The sequence below is a fragment of the Rhinopithecus bieti genome, unplaced genomic scaffold (assembly GCF_001698545.2).
Source record: "Rhinopithecus bieti isolate Rb0 unplaced genomic scaffold, ASM169854v2 scaffold_8226, whole genome shotgun sequence".
NCBI classification, from domain to species: domain Eukaryota; kingdom Metazoa; phylum Chordata; class Mammalia; order Primates; family Cercopithecidae; genus Rhinopithecus; species Rhinopithecus bieti.
In genome coordinates this window covers 977,188-986,987 of record NW_016805992.1, presented here as the reverse complement: position 1 = coordinate 986,987, position 9,800 = coordinate 977,188, and positions in this window count along the sequence as shown.

Sequence of the window (9,800 nt, the reverse complement as noted above, 5' to 3'; positions counted from 1 at the left end):
TCGGGCTGCAGCAGCTGACCAGCACCGATTGTCCGGCACTCCCTAGTGAGATGACCCCAGTACCTCAGTTGAAAATGCAGAAATCACCGGTCTTCTGTGTCGCTCGCGCTGGGAGTTGGAGACTGGAGCTGTTCCTATTCAGCCATCTTGCTCTGCCCCCCCCCCAATTTCGGTGGATTCTATGTCTTCGCTATTATGAATAGGGCTGCAGTGAACATACGCATGCATATGTCTTTATGGCAGAATGATTTATATTCCTTTGAGTTTGTACCTAGCAATAGGATTGCTGGGTGGAATGGTGATTCAGCTCTGATTCAGTTCCCTTTCTCTGCAACCTTACTTACATCAGTTATTTTTTTTTTGACTTTTAAATAATAGCTATTCTGATTAGTGTGAGATGGTATCTCATTGTGGTTTTGATTTGCATTTCTCTAATGATTAGTAATATGGAGCATTTTTTCATATGGTTTTGGCCGTGTGTGTCTTGCTTTGAGATGCGTCTGTCTGTTTCCTTTGCCCACTTTTTATTTAGATTTTCTTTTTGCTTGTAGATCTGTTTAAGTTCCTTATGGATTCTGGATATTAGGCCTTTGTTAAAGACATAGTTTGCAAGCATTTTATCCCATCATATACGATGTCTGTTTACTCTATAAAACCAGCATTTTGAATATCTCCTGTGTACCAGGCCGTGTGCTAGTTTTCTAGATGGAAAAATGAGTAAAACGCAGTTTATGCACTTAAGCAGATAATGACCTAATGAAAGAGACAAACTTCTATAAATTGCAGATGAATATGATTTAGGAAACCACAAATGCGAATGACCAAAGTGCTCTGGATACATAGATGGGGAGGAATTGCATTTATTCTGGTTGGTGAGGAGGCTTATACAGCTCAGATGATATGAAGTTTTGGGGAAGGAATTCCTGAAGAAGAGATGGAGATGCGGTATTGTAGACGAAGGCAATGGCAGAGGCATGTCACTGAAGCTATGTGAAGGTGCAACATGTCAAAAAGTGTGTCTGGAGCAAAGGGTGCATGGAGTAGAGTTAGAAATAGGAGGAATGCCTCCAAGGCTTATTAAAGTTGAATTTTGAATAGCATTGATGCTGTGCCAGTACTTGTATTTTGGGGGCAGCAGGGGATTATGGAAAGTAAGCAGGGAAGTGATGGAGTTCGATCTGTGTTTTAGACAGATCGCTCACATTTTGCTTCTAGCCTGTGGTCGACACTCAGCAAGCCCAGCTTTCTGAAGGATTCAAGTAAGAGGGTTCTCATTTACAAAAAACACCCTGTAGAGGGCAGGCTTATTCACTTGCAATCCCAGCCCCAGTCCCAAAGGTGAGAGAATGCAGGGAGAAATGATGCTTGAATTTACAGAGACTCATTTGGAAGCAAGAGAGAAATCGTAGTTCCGGGCAAGACAGAAAATATTAAGCTGCACTTTTAAGTCCTAATCAAATGCAAGCAAAAGCATTTTTCAAAAGCAGAAGTAATTGGTGGTCGAACAAAGCCTTCTTTTAAGCCACAAATGTTTTCCCACACCCAGGGACTGATAACAGCTTTCCCTTGCTCCATTCTCTTCTACAGTAGCTACTTAAAGTGACAGCATCAATCCTTCAGTGGAACCCAGTTGAGGCATGAAACTTATTGTGAACTTGGGACACAGCCCTGATGAATTTGTTGGTGGCTTTTGGGATTGGTGGTGTCACAATGTTGGCCAAAGAAGCTGGGATGTTGGCTTTTTTGCACAAGTGTGCACATGCGTGTGCACGCACGCACACACACACACGACCCTTACAACCGTGGGCTTTCCTACGCTCTGCCTATGACCACATCTTCACATTTATCTCCTGTGTTATCACATTCTCACCACATACGTGGATCACTCACCATGCCTCCTCGTACACCACCTAACAGACTCATCACATTTATATGGCTCTGTTCACAGACTCACACACATCCAAGTGTATCACCAACCCACCGCAAACGCATATTCCATATTCAGTCACCACATAACACAGTCATACTGAACAAACCCACCACAAACACATATTCCCTATTCCGCCACCACATACCACAAACAATCATACTGAACACTCACTCTCTTGAAATCTTCTCACGCTACCCGTTGTTTCTTCTTTATATTTTCCCCACACCCTTCCACTCATTCACTGTCTTCTCCCACACACCTACAAGCCCCTCATACACTATTTCACACTTGAACTACCCACATCGTACCCAATCATACCTCATCTCAGAAGGAACAATATGTAAAATCTTAGACTATGTAAAAATTTCACAGTGATAGGATTATCTTCAAGCTCCCTCCAATTTTTTTCTTCTCTCTTCTGAACAATGTTTATAACTCAGAGGTGTGCCTGACAACCATTTGGGGGTACTTCTGTTCTTTCTGGGTACCTGAATTATACAGTTGGTTACAAACATCAGGTTCAGCCAGCTGGGGTGGATTCCCCTTAAAGGCTGCCTCAACTTTGGCCAGTTACTCCTCTTCAAACCTCAGTTTGCTAATCTGTAAAATGGAAAGAACTGGAGTATTGGTCTCTTGGGATGGCAGATCAAATGAGTAGGTTAATATTACATAAAGCTCTTAACCCAGCTTCAGGTGCATAACAAAAGCTAGGTAAAAGTTAGCCCCAATAGTAGTAAGTGATGTTTTGGCCAGTTAAATCAGGTTGAACTGAGTCGCAGGTGGCAGCAACAAATTGTGGCTCGGAGGAACTTGTGAACCTCTCATTCTTACAGAGCAAGGTGTTGAACCAACGAAGCAGAAATTGATGTCAGATTATTTGAACATAAAGACCAGCCTTGCAGGGAGTTTGTGGCCAGTGCACCTACTGGCCTTGGATGAAGTTAGGTTTGGGGGTTTTGGGGAAAGCACTGGGGAGAAGAGGGTCTCTCAATTATTTGGGGTCTTGCTTTCAATGCATCTGTCCTTCTGGGAGAGAGAAAACTCTGGTTGTCCCACTGGTAGGCAAACTGGGGTCTTTTGTGATCATACCTACTTGCTTTTCTTCACTGGTGATGATACAACTACCTCCATTTGTTGAGTGCTAATTATGTTCCAGGGATTTGCTAAACTAATGCTCAGGGAATCCTCATAGCCACTCTGTTAATGGTTAATTTTCTTTTCTTTTCTTTTTCTTTTCTTTTTTTTTTTTTGAGATGGAGTCTCACTCTTGTCACCCAGGCTGGAGTGCAGTGGCAAGATCTCGGTTCACTGCAAATTCTGCCTCCTGGGTTCAAGCAATTCTCCTGCCTCAGCCTCCCAAGTAGCTGGGATTACAGATGCCTGCTACCATGCCCAGCTAATTTTTGTATTTTTAGTAGAGACAGGGTTTCTCCATGTTGGCCGGGCTGGTCTCGAACTCCTGACTTTGGGTGATCTGCCTGCCTCGGCCTCCCAAAGTGCTGGGATTACAGGCGTGAGCCACCATGCCCAGCCAGTGGTTAATACTCTTATTGTGTAGGCAAGGATTCTGAGGCTCAGCTTGAAGGGAAAGAATCTCCCTTTGGTCAGACAGTAAGTGCCAAAACGGGGTTATCCAAAGTCATAAATCCTGGTGGAGTTTGAGCTAAGGGACTGATGGACTAGGAAGAGAGGGTCAGAAGGACAGACACAGAATGGCAATGTTGGTTGCTGGACTTGCGGGGTCATCTTCCCTTACCCCTATCCCTTGCTCTCATCCCTGGCCTAATGTTCCCTTTCACTCATGGATGAGTTTCTGGACAATTTAACCTGCTAAAAATCTTGTACTCTGCCATTCTGCCTCTTACGAATGGTACTGAACAGCTCTACATATCACCAGCTCTGTCAGACGCAGGTCTCTTATTGATCCCATTTTATTTTCAGAACACAAGGGGGAGACACCAAAGGCAGCAGCACTCAAAGGTGTCAAGTAGACATGAGGTCAGGCACTTAGAGACCCTGCAACGTGTGCCTTCAGATCCCGGCCTCTCAAACACCTGCCACTGCTTTCCTGCATTTGGGCTCAGCTTCCAGCCCCCTCACCGTCTTTCATCAGGAACATAGTGTGGTAGACAAGAACAGAACATCAGGAGTCAGGGAGACCAGAGTTTGAATCTCAGCCCTTCTACCAACCAGCTAGGACTTTGGATTAATCTCTCTCAGCTTTCTTGATCTTTACTTTTCAATCTGTAAAATGGTGTAATAATAATACTTATCTGCATGTCATTTTAAGTATGAAATCATCATCATATTGCAGATGCTGATTTTATCATAGTTTCATCTGATGTGGTAGTGAAAATAGCAATATAAAGGCTGTGTCCTGAGAGGATGGCGGCAGCAGGGTATCACTTTCAACTGGAAGGCCCAAGATACCCCAGTGTAGAAGCTGAGTGCTCTGAGACCCAGTGGGAAGCTGGCCTGTCTGCAGGAGAGAATGAGCCACTACTTGGCAGATGAGAAGGCTTAGGCCCATGTGTCTAAGGGGGCTTGCCAAGACTTCCTAGAAAATTGGTACAAGAGCACAACTCTTGGGATTAGGAACTATGATTACCTTTATTTTGAGAAAGCAAGGGCCCAGGGAGACTGAGAACTTTTCCAAGATCAAATGGCTGGGAAGTGGTTGAGGAGGGAGGCAGACCAAAGTCATACATGTTTTTAATCTTATGGGGAACACGTTGTGTGGTTCAGCTTCAGGGGATGGATGAACCTGACTTACTTGAGTAAGAAAGTTTCATGGGTATCACAGGCTTTTCTTTAATCCCCTCCCATTACATTGGTTTTTGTATCAGTGGCTTTGCCTGGGATAATTCCAGCCAGAGACCAGCAGGTCCCTCTGTGCCGACCTGGCCAACAAGTCCTTGTACTCTTTAGTTGTGTACAGCTTAAGGGAGATTCCCAAACCTCTGGTAGGATCCTCTCTGACACCTCCAAAACTGCACTGAAAATTTTTTTTTTCTCTGTCTTGGTTCTTCCTCCTTTATTTTAGCCCTTGAGTCCCTAATTTTTACTTGCTTTTCTTTTTTTGGTGGGGGTGGGGTGCAAAGATCTAATGGTTCCTGTTTGTCTCTCTACCCATGAGACTCTTCCTCTTCCTTGCCTCATTCTTGCACTTTATGTGCACATAATGTACTTGATCTTCGTCCTCAGTCCATGACATAGTATCATAATTAGATTGTGCATGACTCCTGTTTTATTTTAAAAATGTATTGTTTTCCTCTTTATCTACCATCTTCACCTTCTTCTCTTTTCTACAACTCATAGACACTCTCTGTATTATCCTTTTTTGTGTATGTGACAGGGTTTCACTCTATTGCCCAGGCCACAGTGCAGTGGCACAAACAGAGCTCACTGCAGCCTCAGCTTCCCAGGCTCATGTGATCCTCCCACCTCAGCCTCCTAAGTAGCTGTGACTGTAGGCACACACCACTATGCCTGGCTAATTTTTTGTTGTTGTTTTTTTTAGATGGAGTCTCGCTCTGTCACCCAGGCTGGAGTGCAGTGGCGTGACCTTGGCTCACTGAAACTTCTGCCTACCAGGTTTAAGCATTTCTCCGCCTCAGCCTAAAGTAGTTGAGATTACAGGCACCCACCACCACACCCAGCTATTTTTTAAAAAAAATTTTAGTAGAGATGAGTTTTCACCATATTGGCCAGGCTAGTCTCGAACCTCAGGTGATCTGCCCGCCTCGGCCTCCCAAAGTGATGGGATTTTGTTCATGAAATTTTGCATAAATGGTATTGTGTTTTGATTCTGTTTCTGTTTTCACTTGATGCTGTAGTATGAGAGCCATCCTTGTTGCCATATGTAAATCTCCTTTTATATTTTATAGTCTCCCACACCATTTTCACCTGTTCCCCTAGTGACAAGCATCTAGGTTTTCTGCAACTCTTTGTGACCACAAACAGGGCTGGGTTGATTTTCCTCATGTGTGTTTCTTTGTGGGTCTTTGTGAGAATTTCTGCAGAATATGTATGCAACAGTTGGTTTGCAGAATCACAGAAATTAAAGACCATGGCTGGGCATGGTGGCTCACACCTGTAATCCCAGCACTTTGGGAGGCCAAGGCAGGTGGATCACTTGAGGTCAGGAGTTTGAGACCAGCCTGGTCAACATGGTGAAACCTTGTCTCTATTAAAGATACAAAAATTAGCCAGGCATGGTGGCAGACACCTGTAATCTCAGCTATTCAGGAGCCTGAGGCATGAGAATCACAAACCCAGAAGGCGGAGGTTGCAGTGAGCCGAGATCACGCCTTTGCACTCTAGTCTGGGTGACAGAGCAAGACTCCATCTCAAAAAACAAACAAACGAAAAACAAAAGAAAAAAGAAACTAAAGCCCATCTAATTATTCTAACACAGTTTGTAGGAGATTACATTGTCATCAGTAATACAAAAAGCTTACATTTTTTTCCATATCCTCTCCCGATAATATTTTTGCCCATTTGCAGGTTATAAAGTGGCATCTCATTGTTGCTCTAATTTTTATTTCACTAAATGCTCAATATTGGAGCTGCTCATCATGTACAATCTAGTGAATTTATTTTCTCATTCTATGGTATTGCAAATATCTTCTTCCAGTCTGGTACTCGTCAGTGACGTCTGTCATTGAAAAGACTTCTTACATTTGTGAAAAAGTAGACAAATCCATTAACCCCCTCTGCTAAAGTTGGTGCTTTTGAGGTCCCATCTAGGAAATCACTCTATACCCTAAGGTCAAAAGCTATTTAACATTTTCTTTTGTTTACACTTGAAAGCTTTCCTTTAATGTATTTGGAGTTTGTTTTTATACATGGTTTGAGGTAGGGATTAAATCTTATCTCTAAACAAATTTGTTATACATGTAATATGTACCAAATATGCAAAATATTTTAAAACAATTGCTTTTCTACAGATTTGTAATCCTACTTCAATTATATGTCAAATCCCCCCACCCCTGTTCCATGCTACTTATTCTGTTCTACTGTTCTATTTGCTTTTTGCTCCAAATACCACATTGTTTTTATTACTTTAGTTTTGTGACATGTCACAATATCTGGTTGAGTGAGTTACCCTCTTTGCCCTTTCCCCTCTCCCTTTTTTCCCTTCAAAATTGCCTTAGCTATTTTTTGAATTTTATTCTTACATTCACATTTTAAACTGGTCTGTCAAGTTTCTGGTAAAGTCCTCCTATGAGAAAGTTTACCCCGCAGGATTGGTTGGGCGAATGAATAAGATAATGGATAAAAATGGCTTGGCAAACTGTTAAGAAGTCTAAGAAAGTTAGTACAGTGTTGAGATAAGAGAAGAACTTTGGGGTTGGCCAGGCCTGAGTCGAAGCCTCTTGGAGCTTGAGAACATCTAATTCCTTTGAGACTCGGTGTCTTTATCTGTATGATTGAAGTTGGTATTAACCAGCTCCCAGGTTTGTGTGAAGGAAGAGCAATTATATATGATGCCATAACTTGGTGTATTGTAGGGCTGGGAGGTGGGAGAAACACTGGGGATGGAAGAAGAAGAATGAGAATGCTGAGTGAGGTTTGCACAAGGGACTGGGGCTGCTGTTGACATGGTACAGGCTGCCTGGTTAATGAGATCATTCATCAACATTATGTTCAGGGCCATGATGAATTTGCCCAGATCTCCTGCCTGAATCTTCTGGGGGAAAGGACATTAATGGTGACATCTGTAAGCACAGGGATGTGTCAGACTCCTGGAGTGGCGGTGGGGAGAACACTTGCCTGTCTCCTTCAGACTCTTTCTGTTTCGACATCTTAAACTCAGCAATGCCTGGTGGGCCCTGCTGGGTTATTACTTATCTGCCCTAGAATCAACCAGCTATGGGAAAAGTGGCTGCTATTAAATGCTCCGACAATACTGGGAGGCAAATAAGTAACGTGGAAGGGGCACCAGGCTTGGAGGCAAATGCAATTGAGTCTGACTCTGAGCTCTACCACTTAGCAGCTAGGTGACCTTGGGCAAGTCATTTTGGCTAGTAATTATACCTACCATGTAGCATGGTGGAGAGGGTCCTGTGATATAATGAATGCCAAAGGAAGAAGATAAATGGTACCATGTCACAGAGACGTAAGGCATTGCAGGCATTAAAAAAAAATCATGTGTTGCCTATTAAGTCAGAGTTTCCTTGCAGTTTTATCTCCAGCCCTGCCACTCACTGGTTGCTGCAATACCTACCTGGGATTTATTGTGACAATTGAGTTGGACAATATGATTTAAACATGTCCACAAGTTGGCATGTGTATATATGTATGTATAGGAGTACATCTGTGCTTACTGGGGGGTACTGTAAGATGAGAGAATGTTAGTCATAAGAAAAGTTACAACCAAACCCAAAGGTTTAAGGGATAATCAAATTAATTTAAGCTTTTCCTTCAAGTAAAAGGGCAGCTGATAATTGTGAATCTAGAATAGCCTTATGACTGATTATAAGGATGATTAGCAGTAACAACAATAACAGTAGCTCAATATGTTTCAAATGCTTAAGTGATTTAAATTTATTCTTCTATTTATGTTTATAATAATCAAATAAATTCTTACCTTACAGATGAAGATACTGAGGATTCCAACATTCAAGTGACATAGCTGGTCAGTTGTGGGAGCCGGGATTCAAACTCCTGTCTGGCTGCCCTCAATAACCAGACTCTTAATTGCTTGGAAGGGCCTGTCACTTACCCTGGGAGATTTGTTTAGGGTTCTTTTCTCTGTCAAGGGCAGGCTGACACTTGGGTTGAGGCGTTATGCTGGGGCATGTCATTCTCCATCACAATGGTGGAGGTGCCCATTGCAGAGAAAGCTGTGAGTGAGGCAGCCAGCTAGAAAATCAGAAAAGAAAAACGTGGCTGCTCTTGGCAGAAAATTCGTGTTTTCTTGAGCTTACTAGGGCCCTCATCCCTTTCCTAGTAACTTCCCATTCAATTCCCATTGGAAGACAGCTCTTTCTTATGCCGTTCAGTCTTGTGAAGACCTTACCCTCACCCCCCACACAGACTTTGGCCAAAGAATAAGACAGACTTTTTTAGGTTCTTAAAATTTTATCTTACTATTATTAAAATATTTTTATCATCACACAGATAATACAACCATTAAAAAAGCCTACTTGGAGTAAAAGAAAGATGTTAAAAATAACCCACAAATCTTAACAGGCAGAATCAAGCAGATAGTTAAACCTGTGCTCTGTGACTCTCCAGCTGAGCAGTTTTAGGGAATTTTCTATGTCCTTCTGAGAAGGACTAGTATATTGCACAACTCTAGAGGGCGTCAGTCACCCTGAATTCCTGGGGGGTGATTTCACATAGAATATTCTGTTCAAGGCTCCCACTGACATTGTCTAGAATAATGACCCTGTTTCCAAACATCATTGTCCTTATTTATGCAATGAGGTTGATAAAATAATAATCTTCAAAAGAATTGTTTTCTTTTACCTCACATTTTTTAAAAATTTTTTTTAAAAATTATACTTTAAGTTCTAGGGTACATGTGCATAACGTGCAGGTTTGTTACGTATGTATACTTGTGCCATGTTGGTGTGCTGCACCCATCAACTCGTCAGCACCCATCAATTCATCATTTATATCAGGTATAACTCCCAATGCAATCCCTCCCCTCTCCCCCCTCCCCATGATAGGCCCCGGTGTGTGATGTTCCCCTTCCCGAGTCCAAGTGATCTCATCGTTCAGTTCCCACCTATGAGTGAGAACATGCGGTGTTTGGTTTTCTGTTCTTGTGATTGTTTGGTAAAAATTATTGTTTCCCGCTTGCTTCATGTCCCTACAAAGGACGCAAACTCATGCTTTTTTATGGCTGCATAGTATTCCA